This window comes from Myotis lucifugus, unplaced genomic scaffold (assembly GCF_000147115.1).
Source record: "Myotis lucifugus unplaced genomic scaffold, Myoluc2.0 scaffold_134, whole genome shotgun sequence".
Taxonomy (NCBI): domain Eukaryota; kingdom Metazoa; phylum Chordata; class Mammalia; order Chiroptera; family Vespertilionidae; genus Myotis; species Myotis lucifugus.
The window spans coordinates 2,580,755-2,599,716 of NW_005871182.1; the positions used below are offsets into that span (position 1 = coordinate 2,580,755).

The 18,962-nt window shown below is 45.9% G+C and overlaps 1 pseudogene; it reads right to left on the minus strand.

Annotated features, from left to right (window-relative positions):
• Window positions 1–16,086: 16,086 nt before the first annotated feature.
• LOC102424728 lies at window positions 16,087–18,725 on the minus strand (annotated as a pseudogene).
• Window positions 18,726–18,962: the final 237 nt, after the last annotated feature.

An 18,962-nucleotide genomic window follows, 5' to 3' on the forward strand; every position in this document is an offset into this window, starting at 1 on the left:
AAGCAAAGATGACCGAGGCATGATTCCCGCTCAAATGTGTCCACATGTAGCAGGGACAGGAAGCATGTACACTGATAACTCTAGTCGACAAGGGACAAAATCTGACTGGGGAGCTGAGGTGGACACTGAGCTGGAAATGCCCCCAGAGGAAGCCTTTCAGCCGGTGCTGGAGGTCGCCGACCTTGGGACGAGCAGAGGCCGTGCTGTAGGTGCTGAAGGCAGTCCACATGTGTGAGCAAAAGTCTGCAGAAAAGGCTAGTGGAGCCCTAACCGGTTTGGCTCAGTGGATAGAGCGTCGGCCTACAGTGTTGCTTCTGAATCAGAGCTCGGACCCTGTGAACTGCAGGACCGGCACTGCCTTGGGCAGGGGCTTGTGGTCCCTGCGCACAGCCTGTGCCCAGTGCTGTCTGGCCAGAGTATCGCCCAGGTTTGCTGCACCTGAAGGCGGGGCTGGTGGGGCAGCCTCACTGTCACACGTGGGACTTGTGCCCACGCCCGTGGCTTACACAGTGTGGCTGGGAGGCCCTGCTGGACGGCAGCAGCTGGGGGTGGGGAGAAAGAACAGTAGATGGTCCTCCCCCAGGCCCGGCCCCCGTGGGGCTGCAGCCATTGGCTCTCACTCACACAGCTCCTTTAAGTCTGCACCAGTGCCCTGCTCAAGGCCCCACCATATGGGTTCCCATCACAGCTCACCCCCAGACAATCCAGGTCCTGGCATAGGGCCGGGGTCAGGGGTCACCTGTCTGGTCTCTTCCTCTCTCTTAGAGAGTTCTTTCTGGTTGGGGGGTTCTTGGTGTCAGTTTCACCCATCGATCAGGAGTTGGGAGGTGCCCACATGGAGGTTCTGGAGGTGAACAGCAAGGGTTTCGAATCCCTGCTCTTGCCAAACAGTTCGTGGTCTGCTGATCGGGCCAGGCCCGTGGAGGCCAGCCTGACTGGGACTGACATGCTAAGTCCTTGTCTTTCTCATGGTCAGATCTTGGGCAGGCCACTGGTCACGCCGAGCCTGGGACTCCCCGGCCATACAGCAGAAACATGGCAGCATGCTGGGCTGTGGTAAGGCCGAGGACAGAGCGCGCGGGGAGCACTTCACACTGTGTGTGGCACACGGGAAGCGCCCCATAAAGAGGAGCCATGACCATTAAATGATGCTTATTTAATAAGTAAGGAGTTGTGGGCTTTATTAGGAACAAAGTAGGTCCGTCTGCTTCTCAGTCCCTCATCCCTCTGGGAAGCCAGACCCACTAGCTCATAAATGCCGGGCACAGCGTCCACCTGGTGGCCGCATCCCCAAATCTCTCATCAAAAACCTTGGAGGAAATGAAAAGGCTTGTAACTTATAAACCAACTGAGGCTTCTCAGGGGGGCGCGGGGAGGAGAGGGGAGCGTGGGGCGCGCACTCCGGGGCTTGCGGGGGGAGGGGGGCTGTGCAGGCAGTTTGGAAACAAAGCGGCACTTTGTCCTGGGGCTTTGCTTTGCTTTTTGTCATAATATTTAATTAATTTTGAAATTGCAAATAACTTGAAAGGAAAGTGTGAGATATTTACATCTGTTAAAGAAGGGAGCGTGGGTTCGAAGGTTGAGAAACTCTATAACCTGTAAACCGCAGCCTTGCTGACAGGCATGTGTCCACTCCAGGGAGGCGTGGTGCCCGCACCTCTGCCTGCCCGCCCGGCGCCCAGGGTCCCTGAGGTGGCGGTGGGTGGCGCAGCCCTGCAGCCCTCCCGGTTGGCCCCATGGGGAAAAGCTGGCACGTGCACAGGGCGCTTCTGTGTTCTGGACCCTTCCTTTTGCTTAGGATGCTAATGAGCGAAACTGGAACAAATGCTCGTTAGAGCCATTTGAAACACGATGCCCCTCACCCCTGGGTTTTCGCCATCCTTTAGGACGTGGGCACAGATCCTTTCTGCATTTGCCACCCTGGCTCAATAAAGCTCCATCATGTCTCTTTTTTTCCAGTTTTAATTTTAGGTACACTAAAGATGTAATAAAAATTTTAGCTCATTACAGCGAAAAAAATACTTGCAGAAAAGTGCACAGTGTATGGCAAGCATGTCAAACTCGCAGCCAGCGGGCTTCATGCCTAAATGAGGCATGCGGCCCGCTGGCCGTGAGTTTGACATGCTTGGTGTATGGCTTCATGGACGGTTACAAAGTGAAATGGTACATACACATGAAGCACACAGGGTGTGCCCTTTGGGGTCTGCCTTTGCCCAATATCATGTTAGGAAGACGCAGCATCCATGCTATTGGGTGTTGTTGCAGCTCATCCACTCTCATTGCTGACTGGTATCCATTGTGTGGTGCTTCAGGACTGGAGACATTGCCGAGGGAGGTGGGCATGTGTCCCCTGCCAGAGTGGTCCCAGAGATGGGCATGTGACCTCAGCCAGCCAATTGGGATTTCCCAAATCAGAAGCATATGGTATCCTCTTCCTCATGAGAAGTAGTCTGTGCTGGCCCCCCTGGCATCAGGCCCTCTGTGCCTGATGCTGGCGTGGCACTTACTAGCTGTGGGGTCGGGTACCAGTTACTTAACCTCTGCATTCCCCGCCTTAGTTTTTCCATCTGTAAAAGCGCTGATCCCACAGGGTTGTTTCAAAGACTGACTGAATGCCTAGAACCTACCAGCTCCTACTAAGCGCCATGGTGGGCTCTTATTCCTGGACTGTGAACTGTGCAGTGTAAGGGCTGTGGCGGCCACCAAGCTGCCTGCAGTGCAAACACAGTGTCGCTCAGGTTCTCTGCATGGCCCTCCTCTGCCACGCCTCTGAGCCCTGCACGCGCAGTTCCCTCTTCCTAATCTATCATCTTCCATTTATCCTCCCACAAACGCCCTCCCTCTTTCATGTCTCAGCCCCAAAGGACCAGTGTACCTATTACGATTCTTATAAAACGTCCCTCCCCCCTCCCCCCCCCAGCTCCCATCGTGGTACCTCAGCTGCTCTCAGAGGGTGGCTGCAAATCCCTGGTGGGGGTGGCGGGGCAGGGGTGTGTGTTCCTTTCCCACTGTGCTGATGTTTGCGCTGATACAAAGCAATGGTGAGCGAAACTAGCTGCTTTCACAAGAATTGAGGCGGTGACACCGAATTGGGTTATTCATCACCAAATACTCATTTTTTGAAAAAGCCCATTTCACTTAATGCCTTTGCGTGGGCAGCAAAATGGGTTAATCTTGACCCTTGAGTGCATGTATTTTTAAATTTCTGTGACCAAATGGGAGGGAGGCATGAAGCTCTTCTTAAGGGTGCCGGAGCAGGGTGGCTGTCTCCAGGAAAGGCCCCGTGCCGAGTCACCAGTGGAGTTAGCTGCTCTTCTTCTTCTTCTTCTTCTTCTTCTTCTTCTTCTTCTTCTTCTTCTTCTTCTTCTTCTTCTTCTTCTTCTTCTTCTTCTTCTTCTTCGAAGACCATTTTTACTTGTAGGAACAAGTGTCAGACTATGGTCATTCAGACTCGAGTATCTGGCAGATATTTTCTTGAAAACGAATAAAAGGAATCTGTCAGAGCAAGGAAAAGAACTATCCGTACTTGTTGCCAAAGATAAAATTTGAACTTTCAAGTAAAAAATTAGAATTTCAGAAAACATGTAAGTGCCACCATGAGTGTGATAGCTTCCTACTACTTACAGATGTTCCTGGTGAGATGGAGGAGAGAGTGAATGGATTGGGCCAGTATCCTGTGTCACTCTCTCGTCTTTTTTTGCAAAATATTCAATTACAGTTGACATTCAGTATAGTTTGTATTAGTTTCAGGTGAACAGCATATACATGCTTTACAAAGTGTTCCCCCTGATAATTTCCAGTACCCACCATACATAGTTATTACACTATTACTGACCATACAGGGTGTCCCAAAATGTATATCCATTTTAACAGCTGATAGCTCGATTTTGAAAGTGAGATGTATTTTAATAAACACTGCCTTTATAATTATTCCAAGTGTCTGTATACATTTTTGGGGACACCCTGTATTTCCTATGGTGTTACATTCCCAAGGCTATTTTGTAACTTCCAATCTGTACTTTTCAATCGCTTCACCTTTTTCACCCAGTCCCCCAGCCTCCCCCTTCTGGCAACCATCAGTCTGTTCTCTGAGTCTATGAGTCTGTTTTGTTTGTTTGTTTACTTTGTTCTTTAGATTCCACAGATAAGTGAAATCATACGATTCTTGTCTTTCACTGACTGTGAGGCCCTTCTCTTGACACGTGCCTCCTCCTCTCCCAGTACCAATTCCCTCTCACCCATCAGCCTCCTTCCCTCCAGCGACTGTCCTGCACGTCATCCCCCACCTCTACGTGCCACTGCGGATGGGACAGACCGGTTCACCTGGGGAGGTGATCACTTCCTTGTTCCCGCCTAGAATTCCACGGTGGGACGCCGTTGGGAAAAGAGGTGTGGTGGGTCCATGTCTCTCCACTTCTGTGGGGGGAGGGTTTATTGCTTAGTGTGTTGTTTTATTTGAAGCCGCAACCAGGAAGGAAACTTAGGGCCACCATCATCTCACACTGTTAGTTTAAAGGGGAAACGTCTCTCTTAGCCCTCAATGAATCATAGAAAAGCATTTATATTAAGTTCTTATTGATGGCAGTTATTGCGAAGTAGCTTTTAACTTCCCTTTTGAGGAATATTTTTTAAGACATCAGAAAACCTTCTGTCTCATTCTTTCTTTGCTTTAGACATTTTTATGCACATTATTTTGAAATAATTTTAGACTCAAAAGAAGGTGCAAAAATAGTGCAATAAATTCCTCTATACCCGTCACCCAGCTCCCCCCAGTGATAACATTTTATATAACCACAGTACGTTGTCAAAGCCAGGAAGCTGACATGAGTGCAGTGCTAGTAACTAAACTACAGATCTTATTTATTCTTCCCACAGGGCAATTCCCTTGTGCTACTCCTTTATAATTGTACCCCATTCATTTTAAAAATATATTTCCTTATTTTAATGAAAGTTATACTTCATAAAAACATCTATGATTGGAATCACCAGAGCCTAGCTTGGGGCCATGCATGTAGTAAGCTGTGTGGAATTTAGGGTTAAAGGCCTGGCTCTAAAGCTGACTTGTGGCTCACTCGCTGTGTGATCTTGGCAAGGAACACAACCTCTCAGAGTCTCGATTTTGTCACCTATAAAATGAAATCAATAACACCCGCCTGGTAGAGGTGCTGCCTGGGTTCACGCAGAGCACAGAGTGCCTGCCCTGTCACAGGCGCTCCGCCCATGGTCAGCGTCTTACCTGCTCCCCCAGGAAGCAGGCTCGGAGATGGGAGTGCTCGCAGGATCAACACCTGGGAACTAAGAGACTCAAGATCGGACAGAGGGAGGAGCTGAATACAATGCAGTTACAACACACGGCCTCAGACGATCCTACGGGGAGCTGGGCTGGCCCTAATTTAGACTTGTCAGGCCTTCGTATCCCTGTACCAGTCACTCTATGGGCGCTGCTGTTGGGGTCAGGGTGTCACCTTGGGTAGGGTGGCTCCCTTCAGCCAAGGGCAAGGCCTGAGGACCGACTCAGCTGGGAGCCTTCAGTAGCAACCCTCCCTGCAGCCGGGGGACGAGTGCCTTGCAGGGGGGTGTAGGCAGCGCATCACAGCCTCTACTGTAGCCACTGTCGTTATTACGGCTCTGAGGACGGAGGACACCAGAAGGGGAGACAATCCCAGGTTTGCCCCGCTCCCCACATGTTCACCACATTAAACCAGGCACATGTGCGTGGCTTGGTAACTCCAGGAAAAGGCTGTTTCCTTTCTGCTGACAGCTTTTGGAAGAGCTCATTTGGGAGAGAGAAAAAAGCAATGGGTGCCCCTCTTCCTTCAAATGCAGAAGGGAATTTCCTAAAACCCCCCTGGCCAGCCCTGCACAGACCCGCGTCCTGTCCGACCTGCCCTTGTCCGACCCTGCCCTACGTAAGGCTTGCCTCGAAGTGAGGTTTAAAGGCAGACGTTTAACGACTTTTCAAGAAGTCCCTTCTCGGCCCGTCAAGGACGAGGTGGCAGCGGTGATATCGTACAGTAACGGCGTTTGTTCAGTAGGAGCCGGAGGCCTCTGGGAGTCTGACGCTGAGCTAAGGCCCACGGGGACTCCTAGGAAGAGACACTGAGTCTCCAGCTGGAAAGTTCGGTTCTGCACCTTCTGTCCCCGCCCAGCGGCTGTGGGACGCAATAAACGATGGCATTTGGGAAGCACCCACCTGAGTAGCGGCGTAGGGTCCCGAGGACTCGGTGGATGAGAATTAAATCTGCTGGTTCCTATCGCACCTGGATTAGTGCAGTTGGTCTATAGCAGCGGTTCTCAACCTGTGGGTCGCGACCCCTTTGGGGGTAGAGCAACCCTTTCACAGGGGTCGCCTAAGACCATTGGAACACATATATAATTACATATTGTTTTTGTGATTAATCACTATGCTTTAATTACGTTCAATTTGTAACAATGAAATGGGGGGTCACCACACATGAGGAGCTGTATTAAAGGGTCGCGGCATTAGGAAGGTTGAGAGCCACTGGTCTATAGGCATCACGAGAGCCTGGCCGCGGTGTAAGGGAAAGCTCCTTTCCGTTAAGGGAAAGCACAGACTTTCGGTGCAACAACAGGAGTTGGGGTGAAAACTGGAATATGTTTTCCTGATTTGTTTAGTCTCCTTGGAGCAAATTTCTTTGGCTCGTTATCCAAGTCCCTCAGGGGACTTACATGGCACACGTCACCTCATGTCTGCTCGCTCCAGGGAAGGGTCTGCGGTCGAGCCAGGTCTGATTTCCCTTTGCGCCCCCAGAGGGCCTTGCACGGATAGAGCTGGTGATGCATGAAGGTTGGAGACTGAATGGACCTTTATTAACGGTGCCAGAAAGTGAAGATATGAGCTAATCAGCAGCGATGAGCACCACAAATTAGCCCTCTTAGAGGCAGCGGGATTTTGATGGTTACATCAGAGATCTGGGTTCGTTCCTGGAAACTTCACTGGGCAATTGTCCCTTTTAACTCAGAATCTCTGGTGAACTCATCTCACGGGCGGCTGAAAGCTCTCTGGCCTGGGAGTCAGGAGGCCTGGACTCCGATGCTTCCCCAGCGACATGACCTCAGAGAAGTGTCCAAACCACCTTAGGGCACAGTTTCCGCAGCCGTTAAGGTGGTTGGTCCAACATTACCTCTCACAGGGCTTGTTTTATAGGTCAGATGAGCTAAGGGCTGAAAAGTGTCGAGCTCACCCAGGTGCCTAGTAAATGGTGACTGTGATTATCATTACCAAGGTAACCACGTAATGTCATCCAAATCAAGGGACTTGGACAGGGAACGGGAGGCTTACAAACAATTGGAATGATAACTTTTCTGAAAGATTTATTTCTTGACCAACAAATTGGTTTCTTATATTGGTGGACCTATAAAATGGTTCTATTCAGGAACTATTTTCAAATAAAAAAATATTCTTTTGAAGATATAGAAGAACATATATCTGTGTACATTAAAGCAAATTGGTAATTTTCTTTGTGTTGATGATCTGAATGTTAAAAAAATTTAAGCAGAATGTAATTTTTGATACATACAGGGTGGGGCAAAAGTAGGTTTATAGTTGTTCATATGGAAAATAATACAATAACTAGTAATTAATAATATAAGAATAAACTGTGTTTTGCATACTTACAACTGTACACATACTTTTGCCCCACCCTGTATTTATGTAACAGAATCAAGTTTCTTAGCCTATCAGTCCTGGTATTTTGTGTAGAATGTATTTCTCAATAGTTTAATTATTTTTATGTTTTTCCACAAAATTGTCTGCATTTCAAGCTTCATAAATTTGAAATTGCTGGTATTTTCATTGACTTCTCTATAGACCACACTATATTTAATTGAGAAAATTCTCCCTACAGGTATTAAAGTATTTGGTAAGCTGAGCGAAATTCTGTTAAATTAAGACTATTCTCAATTCTAATTTTTAAAAACATTGAAATGTGTAAATAATTCAGTCTAAGTAGTTCCCAGGGAATTCTGGCCTTCATTCAGACTACTTTTTTTTGACAGATATTTTTATGATAACTTGTCAAATAAGTTGTCTCTATTTATGATTCTTTTGAATGGTTCCCCAAATTTAGATGATTCAACAGGGTAGGTCTTCTCAGTTACATCCTATTCTGGGACAGAATCTAAATTTATCTAAATAAAAATAGGAGCTCCATCAAAATATTCTTCTCACAGGTTGAGGTCATCCAGGGCACAATTATAGAATTTCAGAATTAAATCCTGTACTCATTAAAGCACTCATTGTGCCCCTTCCCACCCCGCCCCTTTGCAGGATACATTTCAGTGGCTCCTGTTCGCAGAGTCAGCTCCACAGGCCGGTGCCATCGCTCAGAACCTCCCCACGTGGTTTAGGGCCCTGCTGTTGCCATCTTGAAATTCATTTTTAAACAAGGGAGTGTAGTTTTCATTTCTCACTGGGCCCCACAAATTAGGTAGCTGGTCCTGCCTGTTTGTCTGCTTGGTTTTCAATAATTGTCATTTTCTAAACGCTTCAAGCTCAAAAGCTGAATTTTTACAAATTCATTTACTCAATGCATTGAAGACTTCCAAATGATTTTGAACAAAACGCAGCTAAAATTCAGAGCATTGTAGGACACTTAGGTTGATATTAACAAAGTAGGTTATCACAGAGACTCAGACATTCTAAGTCCACTGGTAGACAGGAAGGGGAATTTTGTGATCCACTTACTGTGTATGTGTGTGTGTGTGTGTGTGTGTGTGTGTGTGTGTGTGTGTGACAATTCAGTTTCCATTTCTGTTGGGAGACCAGCAGAACTTGTTTGGACAAAAGTACTAATTAGATATGCTTCACTCCCTAGTCCAAGTACATTTCTGCTCCACAGGGTCTTCATTTGATAACAATATTGTTTCTACCAGGATGCTGGTCATGAATATTTATCACCTCAAAACCAAAGTTCTTCCTCAGCGATGAACTTTTAAACTGGATATATAATAGCAATCAGAATAATGCCAGATGTTTCACCTTTGGCAGAAGGAACTTTCCAAAGTTTTCAATGTATTCCACAAATTTGGTTTTTAAAAAATCAACCATTATTAGAATTACCACATTTCTCACTGGAAGCATCCGAGGACCCTGCTATAGAGCTGGGGTCATGTCCCTGTTTCCACAGGCCCATTTCTGCCGATGGGCACTCACAGCGTTTTGAGGCCCAGGGAAACTTGAAGATGAGCACGTTGGTTTAGAGCAGTGGTTCTCAACCTTCTGGCCCTTTAAATACAGTTCCTCATGTTGTGACCCAACCATAAAATTATTTTCGTTGCTACTTCATAACTGTAATGTTGCTACTGTTATGAATTGTAATGTAAATATCTGATATGCAGGAGGGTCTTAGGCGACCCCTGTGAAAGGGTCGTTCGACCACCAAAGGGGTCGTGCCCCACAGGTTGAGAATCGCTGGTTTAGAAGAACTAGGAAACATACCTAGTGCAGCTGCTTGTGTTCATTCATCACTTTGGAGTGTGGTTTACTTAAAGTCACAACTAACTTTTGAAGTAATTCTGAGCTTCTTAGCATTCTGGTTTTCATGGATGCTAGGTGTCAACCAACATTTTATGCACCTTACACATTCAACTACAGCATTCATATTTTAATTTTCCCCTAAAAATGTGTTTTGATCTTTCAAGATGATTGCTGCTAAAAGGTTTACTGCAAGAGAAAAATGTTACCCAACAACACAATAAATAATTGTTGTAGATACACTGAATAGAAAATGACAAAACCACTGTGGGCAAGAATACTCAAACTGCCACCTGGACCCTCTCTGACCCCACTGCTCAGCTTCCTTTTCCTGCACACATTTCACCTGCACCCACCTTGCACTTTCTCACATTTCCCACTGATCCTGCTGCTGTGTGGCCACCACCTCCCGCCTCAGCAGGGATGAGGGAGAGTGGTGGGCAGCGAGTTCTCTCACGACCACTGAGTCCTGAGGAGCTGGTGGCTGGGCACTCGATGTTTTATAACACTCAAATGGGGTGTTAGCTGCGCCTTATCAGGGAACAGCTGGGGAAAGGCAGAGGGCACTGCTGGGCATCCTTTGGATTTTACCAGGAGGGAAAATTGTGAACTCAGTTTATGCACATGTCTCATCCCTTCTGTTCAAGACTGGAGGAGGCTGGGAATGTCAGGTGGAGGCCTGCTAATCCAATCCCAGGGTGTTTAACGCCACTATGATGACGAGTGTTCTGTTTTGTTTTTAATACTCTACAAGTAACTTTTCTACCGGATGGTTTTTTAAGCCTCACTGAGGATATGTTTTGTATTGATTTCAGAGAGAGAGGAAGGGGGAGAGAGAGAAACATTGATATGAGAGAGAAACATCAATCGGTTGCCTCACGAATGCTCCCCAACTGGGGATCAAACCCACAACCTAGGTATGTGCCCTGACTGGGAACGGAACCTGAAACCTTTTGGTGTAAGGGACGATGCTCCAGCTGGCCACCGGGCCAGGACTGTTTTCCTTCCTTTCTTCCTTCCTTCCCTCCCTCCTTACTTCCTTCCTTCCTTCCTTCCTTCCTTCCTTTCTTCCTTTCTTCCTTCCTTCCTTCCTTCCTTCCTTCCTTCCTTCCTTCCTTCCTTCCTTCCTTCCTTCCTTTCTCTCTCTCTCTCTCTCTCTCTCTCTCTCTCTCTCTCTCTCTCTCTCTCTCTCTCTTTTTATACTGAGCATCTGATATGTGTTAAACAACCCAAGACTGTTCTGGAAAAACCTGGAGGTATAGCCACCCTTATCAATCATTGCTTTGGTTATCCTATGACTTCCTGATGAAATAGAATATTGTACGAATTTTAGAACAAGTTCTACATACTAAAAACGACCTATCATTTCGATGTGAACAAACGAGTGAAGTCGGTACCGGGACAACATAAAACCAAGAGATGAATGGCAGCTCAGCGGGCTCAGGTGTGCGTCACAGTCAGCTCTCCTGGCAGCCGGATCCCAGGGACAATCTGCTCCTTCTCTCACTGCCTGGAGCGATGTTCACTGAACTGCAAGCCGAATTCTCCAGGGGAGAGGAAACCCTGGGTAATTAATCTTACTCCGGGGCTTCGGGGCCTCCTAAGTGTGGGGTAAGTGTGGGCCCACAGCACGGAAACCCTTTAACTGCGCCCCAAGAGCAGTTCCGGAGAGGCCACTTCTTTTGTTTGTGTTGGGAGGGGCCAGGTTAGAAGTGCAAAGGGATAGTGGGTTTGACCAGCTTTTATACAAGTTGCGTAAACCTCATTGTCTGAGGCTTCATCACCTGTAAAGTGGCCCTCACCGCACAGGCTGCCAACACATGTGGGTCAGAGCAGCTGGGAGCAATTTTCAGTTGGAAAAATAACTTATGTGGAAAAGCAGCATAAACTTTCATCATATACCGGCTGGTTGTAAACGCAGGTCACGTCAGGGAGGAATGCGAACGGCTTGTTTTTCTGCGGGGCTGCGGTCGTCAGGTATTCCTGGGGCACACGCGGCACCCACGTCCCAGGAACAGGTCATCGTAATGAAACGAACCGGATCGCCTTCTTACCTTTCCGGCGTCCTTAACAGATGCTTCAAGTTTCACAAAACTCGATTACAGCCTTGTGAGGGCTTTTCCCCAGCACCCTGATCTCCATGATGTGCTGGTAGAGAAAGCTTATCACAGGAAACAGTATGGCCCAACACGGTGAGAGCGGATTTTTTAAAATATAAAATCATGTGCTCGCTTCGGCAGCACATATACTAAAATATAAAATCATGCCATACGGACTTGGATGAGCGGGTGACCGTGACGGGAGGTGTCCAAAATGGAGAAAACAACGGATGTGGTCTGTCCAGAAGCAGAGTAAAACCATATTGGAAATTTGGAATCGTTTACGGTCTTTATCACCAGATATCCTGCTCTCCTCCCGGTGCAGGAGGCAGAAAGCCCGAGTGGCTCTCCATCCACAGAGTGTTAGAGAACTGGAACTGCACATGGGACTAGCGAGTGCCACTGTGTCACCTCCGCTTGCTGTTGGCCCAAAAGGCAGGATAAAAGGCTCGTTTTCCCACAATCCCATGGTGCAACCATTCTTTGTTTTCCGAAGCCTCCTTTGGAAAAAAAATTGGTAGTAAAACATACATAACATGAAATTGGCCATTTTAATCATTTTCAAATGTACAAATCAGTGGCATTCAGCACATTCACAATGTGGTGTAACCAGCGCCGCTGGCTATTTCCAGACCTTGAGTTCTATTTTTCTAAGCTTCTCTGAGATGCAACACTTCAGCAGAAAGAGAAAATGCATGGTTTTGCTTTAAAGCGAGATCAATAAGCAATTGCTTGTTCCTGCGGGGGAATGAAGACAATTACTGAGACAGCTCTTGTTAGGGATGTTTGCATCTGTCAACAGACAGTGCTTAACCCTTTTCTGAACCCTGCTTTTATCCTAGGGGGTTGTAAACCAGGGAAAGGCTACAAAGATCCGTAAGTGCTCTAAAAAGACATTTCAGCCGGACCGTATGGCTGGCCTGGGAGCAGAGGAGAACCTGATGATGTCATGTATGGAAGCAGGGAAAGGTAGCCATGCCCCGCAAAGGTGAGATAGGACTCTGTGTTCATTAAGTAGGGGGACAAGGGGAGTTTAGTTTTCAAACTTCTGCAATTCAAGTTGTGTATGGGTGTGATTTAAAATGAAGATGCTGTAAAATACGCATGCATTAAAGGAAATTCACAAAACATAGACCCGAGTAACTTGAGACCTGCAGTCTCTGGAAACATGTAATCTTCAGGTCTAGTGCCTTTGATGCTTACAGAGCATTTACCTCTTCTAAATAGCCCATGCTAATGTCCCATGCAGGCTCCTTCACTCACCACAGCCCCTGTGGAGGTAGCCGGGAAGCCCTGTTGAAGTCCTGTTTGGAGTATTTATGGTCTATTTCTGAACCTGTCTCTTCTGTTTTGAAATCATGGCTGCAAAAAAGCTCATAATTGATAGGTTTAATTGGAAAAATGGAAATGGGACTATGAGTTTAGCTTAACAACTTATTTCATGCATCAGATAGAGATATCCATCATTATGATTATATTTAACAGAAAGATGGCAGTATGTTAGCATTTGTTCAATCATTATAACTACTAAATGGGGGTTGGTTTTATTATTATTCTCTGTACTTTTTCTGTGTCCACTATGACAGAAATAAATAAGTCCAACTTATAGGAATTAACAGAGCAGGGGACACCCTCCTCCTGGGGTAGGCAAAGGAAATGTCAACCCTGTGTTTTTTAGAAGTGGCTGGGCTTCCTAGAATAAAGTTGTTTCAAAACTCCCAAGCAGTCTTATCTGCACATCTTTTGAAAAAAGGCTTGATTGTTGCCTCCAGCCCCCAGGACGATCTCATCGCTTTGCTCCAGGGACACTGCAGTGTACGCGAAAGAACATTTTCAACAAGTGCTAAGGATTGTGCCCATGGTGGCTGCTTGGGAAACTATGGTGAGTGAATTCAGAAAATAGATCGTCCTGATTCTTTGGACAAAGTAATGAATGCCCCTTAGTAATGAACATGCCTTGTTTATTTTTAGTCCTTTTGAATGCAATCAAGGAAAGGAAAGAAGCGCGCAGGAGGCCCAAAGGCACTTTGGCACTCACCAAAGCAGCCAGACGCTGAATAACACAGTGGGGGTCTACGGCTAAGTCCCATTTTTGTGTTATCCAATGACACTAGGAGACGCGCTTTTAGTTCAAAGCGTTATTTCTCTTCAAGTGTCTTCACGGAGCTGTTGGTAATAACGCTAGAGCGATTTCAATGTACCGAGTGTCTGAGAGTTGTCCCAGGGGATAAAGGTAAGAAAAAGAAAAGGGCAGACGGAGAGCATTGGACCACAAAGGCTGGGAATTTCATTGGTCTGTGGGAGAATTCCTTGGCCAGTAGCTCTAGGAAATGGGGTGCTTTAGAGCCACACACGTTCTTAAAAACAAAGGGGCGTTGGGGATGCTGCATTAGTGAGGATGCTTATAGCTGCAAGGAACCACAGACCCAACTCGGGATGGCTTAACCCATAAGGGGATTTGTGATCTTGCATGACAAGTCCTAACACAGGCTCGCCCAAGGCTCCCCAGGGCACTGGCTCCTCTGCTGTGGACTCCTGGATTTGTCCTCTTCTCTGGGTTGGCTTCATCTAGCTGCAACTCTGAGGATCACATCCATTCACGACAGTGTCTTGTGGTCTTTAGCCCCAGCCTTGGCTGGGAAAGTGTACCCACGTGAGCGAATCCCAGGAACAGACTCTGTACAATGAGGAGGTGCTGGATCCAGCTGCCCCCAGGACTCCTGAGGCTGCAAAGGCTGAGAGATGCTATAAAAGTAAGAGGAAGGTGTAAGGTAAGAGATCAACTCCAGGTCTTGAGGTGGACACAGCCACCTCAGTCCTTGTTTCTGACTTCTGAGAGAAAGCAACCAGCAAATCAAGTGAAAACAATACTGTGCGCCATGGGCTTCTACTTGGCGCAATGCCTTGAGGACACAATCTCTCCTCAAACATGCTCTTGTTAGAGACACGCGTTTTTCATGTTAATACAATAACATCGCCTTATATTTCTGTCATAGAGGCATCACAAAAGCTGGAATTTTGTCTTTTTTGCTACTGGACCAGCAGTGCCTGGACCACTGACTAACACGGACAGCCCATCTTTTCCAAACAGTCAAAATGAAAATTGACTACAGAATCTCCAAAACAGGGAGAACGCTTCAGTGTAAGCTATTCCAAGAAAAATGGACCCATAACACATTACAAGGGTGATCTGAAGATTGTAGCTGGAATCATGATTTTTAGCTTTCCCCGCCCCAACGCATTAACTTGTCGTGTGAGGGATGTTTTGCTCAGCATTATCTCAGATCACAGATGAGCAAACGAACATTTTAAAATATTTACAGCTAACTTGCTTGTTCTAAAAATAAAACCTCTTCATTGTGTGCCTCAAATTATTATTTTAAATTCATTTACAGACACGGAATGCGCTTTTGCTTGGTAAGAACAGCAGCTTTCCCATCACACCCTGTTTGTTTATGGAAAAGCTTCATGGGCTGCATTCTGAGTCCGACAGTGAAGTAACTTCTTGGATCAACATGGCCTCTGGATATGAAATTCCACTTTATTCATCGCTGGTCTCTGTATAGTAGTCTGCATAGATGACACTTTCACATTGCCTGCAGCTCTGGGGAGAGAGACAATTCCCTAACAAAGCAGAAAGTAACTTCAAAGTATCTTCCACAAAGGCCTGGGCCCGTAGGCAGTTGAAAACACTCTGTTCCACCTTCTCCCTTTCTAGAGAAAATCATCCGGGTGCTGCTGTTCGGCTCCTGGCACCTGGATCTCTAAAAGCGCTGATTTTAAAGTCACATGAACAAAACTATTTTGAATCCAGCTTGTTTGTTTCCATCAAAATACATATGAAAATTCCTGGTGCAGAAAAACTCAACATGTGCTGTAATACGGGGTGCACTTCCCTCCAACTACGTAGAAAGGCTGAATTTCTGTTAAATCTTCAAAGGACTGGTCCCAATAGCTTAACTTCATTTTTCTCTTATGATAGTTAAAAAAAAAACAATGTTTTCCATACGCTTCTTTTAAAAAGAGGCGGCTGATTAAGAGAACAACAGGCCAGCACCATTATATAAGTAATGTTATTGGGTTTTCTGAAGTTTTATAATTGTTTCTAGAACAATACACCCCCCCCTCCACACTTCCCCCCCAGTCACCCCGAAGCAACTCTGCATTCATATTATATTTTCAACCTAACAGTGTCCCAAAGCCTAAGAGTTTCCTTGCTGAGAAGCTATCTTGGAGGTTTGGTTACTAATTTTTTTTTTTTTGATAGCCTGTAGGGCAAACTGCTTAATTACTAGCAAGCCATCAACTTCCTGGGAAGCCCATTTTTTTCCCAGAATTAACGTCTCCTAGCTGCTATACCCAGCGTTTCTGCTCCTCCCTGTCTGATTAGACGTTCATGTGAGAAGGCTCTGATTCAGTTTCAGCTCATTGAACAGTTGCAGCATTTTAGTGAGACCACATGCTGAGGGTCCCCCGTCAATATTTTATGAGCTAAGATGAGGTCTTCCTGGAAGGTGTTTCTTCTTCCTCTTCTTCTTCCTCTTCCTCTGGATAATCCACTGAACCAACCAAACTTCCCTTGGGGGCTGTTACTGATGTAGCCAAGTGTGTAGTTTTGGAAGAGGCTCTATTGGCACTTGCTGGTGGTGTTGGGGCCACTACAGGTCTGCTCTTTGCGCTGCTTCTCCATCAGCACTGGCCGAGGAGGGGAAAGGAAATGAGAAGCCACCGGAAGCTGTCGTTCTGGGACGGTTTTCCTTGTCTTCACTTTTTTTGGCTTTCTTAGTCTTCACACATTTTTCATAACATCTTCTGGCTTGGATTTTTCCACTGGTGCCAGAACTACTTTTCCTTCTTCCTCTTCACCTTCATTAAACCCCATTTCTTCATCCTCTTCCCAGGCTTTTGCATCTGCAAAATCTGTTACTGCGCAGGACAGATGGTACACTGATCAGGTTCTGATTTTGTCTGTCTTCTTCTTGCTCATAGTTAGTCTTTAATCCTTGGAATGTCTGAACATATTCAATCAATTCAAGTGATTTATAAGAGTTTTCAACTATACGTGCAGTAGAAGACTTAATATCTTCCATTCTTACAAATGCAAAGAACTCAATTACAGCTGAATTTAACAGATTGTACTAAGTTCCATTATCCAGAAGAGCATGAAGAGCATTTACAACTGGCTCAAAAAGATTTCTCTTGTTGATGTAACGATTGTAAAATTCATCTTGAAGGCCAATTATCTGCCTCATAAAACGAAGAGCACACAAGGCCAGGAAAGTGTGCTTGGAATTCATCAAGACCAAGACTCTTCTTAGCAAATCCTTGTTCATAATATAATTTTTATGTGATATGCATGATGTTCCACACAAAATGCGAGTAGCTCTGAAATTAAGGCAAGCAGCTATGCTGTTTGATAATTATCAGGACAAATGGTGCTGTTTTTGTTAGATCCAACTATATTATTCTTTTCCCTTTTGTCTTCTGAAGTTTTGGTCAAACATGGTGCTGTGAGGACATGCATACAATGGTTGGGGAAGAAATGTAGAAATTTACCTTTTTTCAGTTTTATTAGTTGCAGCCAGCATGTTCTCTGGGTCAATTCGAGTACAAAGAAGTCCCATGAACTGAACAGCACCTCCTAGATCAGGATCACAGATCATTTGTTCAGTTACTACATTAATGAGAAGGATATCATGGTCACTCTGTGGGCTTTTTGAATGACAAATTCTCAGGCCATGGATGGACTAAACTCTGTTAGGTAAGAAAATTTATCTGCAGCAGTTGACCTGACCTGAAAATCATCCATGCCCATTACAATTTCAAGAGCAGGAAGAATCCTGAACTTTGCCAAAGTTTTGGAAAATGCATCCCTGTTTTGAGGTTGTAATGTCAACTCACACAGTTTACCATCATGTGTTAATTGTGCCAAAAACAGACAAAAACTCCTCATCTTCCTGCAACATGCTGACTATCTAAAATTTGTTGAATTAAATAAAAGATGTCAGAGCAGAAAGAAAATTCTCTTCAAAATGGATGGCATAGCCCTGGCAGGTTTGACTCAGTGGCTAGAGCATCGGCTTGCAGTCGGAAGGGTCCTAGGTTTGATTCCAGCCAAGGGCACATGCCTGGGTTGCAGGCTCCATCCCCAGTAGGGGGTGTGCAGGCGGCAGCCAATCAGCGATTCTCTCTCATCATTGATGTTTCTATCTCCCTCTCCCTTCCTCTCTGAAATCAATAAAAATATATTTAAAAAACAAACAAACAAACAAAAAGGACGGCATAGGCAAAACAATGTCCTGAATGTGCTGTATCCTGTAAGTCTGATGTACTTTCTACCTTCATTCAGAGTCTGTTATTGGCATAACTTTCTTAAATTTTGCAGTTTTGGTCAGGAATTCTCTATGCCTTTTTGGCTGAGCCAAAGCAGGGTCATATTCAAGGCATCCGACGACATGGATGGTACATGCATCAGAAAACATTACCTCAAACAGAGTTGCCTTATTTAGGAATAAGATTCCTCTAACAATTTCATGCACATGGTGTGAGCCTTCGGCGTTTTCTAGGGTCTCACAGGCTTGGAAGAGCTGCAGTCGTTTTCTAATATAACCTTCATTTTCCAAGGCCAGAGCCAGCTTTTCCCTGCGGATAGGTGAGGAGAGAGCTGAGGCGACTGAGTCAGCAATCTCTTCAAGTTTATTGGGTTTACATGTGGGCAGATCAGCCAGGGGACTGGCTTCAGGCATGTCTTCAAATCGTTCTTCTTCTGATTCGTCAGTGAGGCCCTGTGTGACTGCCACTGATGGAGCAGAGCCTTGAATGTAACCAGTTTCCCCCCAGATCCCATCACCACCAGCTTTTTCCTGAAAACGTAGAGCCAGATCCCAGTGTTCAGCTTCTGACCAAACGGTTCCTGTCTCTTGTTGTTTCTGATATGCAGTGTTTGGATTTATGTTGGATTCCGAGAGCAGTGATCCCTGGGACGAGGGCCCAACCAGCAGCGACATCCCCCTGAGCTCCTCCACGGAAGTGGCAGAGACGGCCGGTGCTTTGGTCGCCCTCTCGCCGGTCTGCATTCGGGGCACAGACCTTCGCTCCCACCACCACCGCAACCAGTCCACATGCGCCATCTTGATATAATTTCTGATAGGGTGGGTTTATGAATCATCTTGCTTTGTTTCATATTTGTCCCATGTGTTCTTGGTTCCTTCTTTCCTGTCCTCTCATAGATTATTATTTCATATTCCTTTTATCTCCTCTTTTGATTCTTAGCTGTGCCTCTTTGTTTTATTTCAATATGCAACCTTAATATATCATTGTCAACATTGAATAAATATTACAGCACTTCCTGGACAAAGCAAGAACCT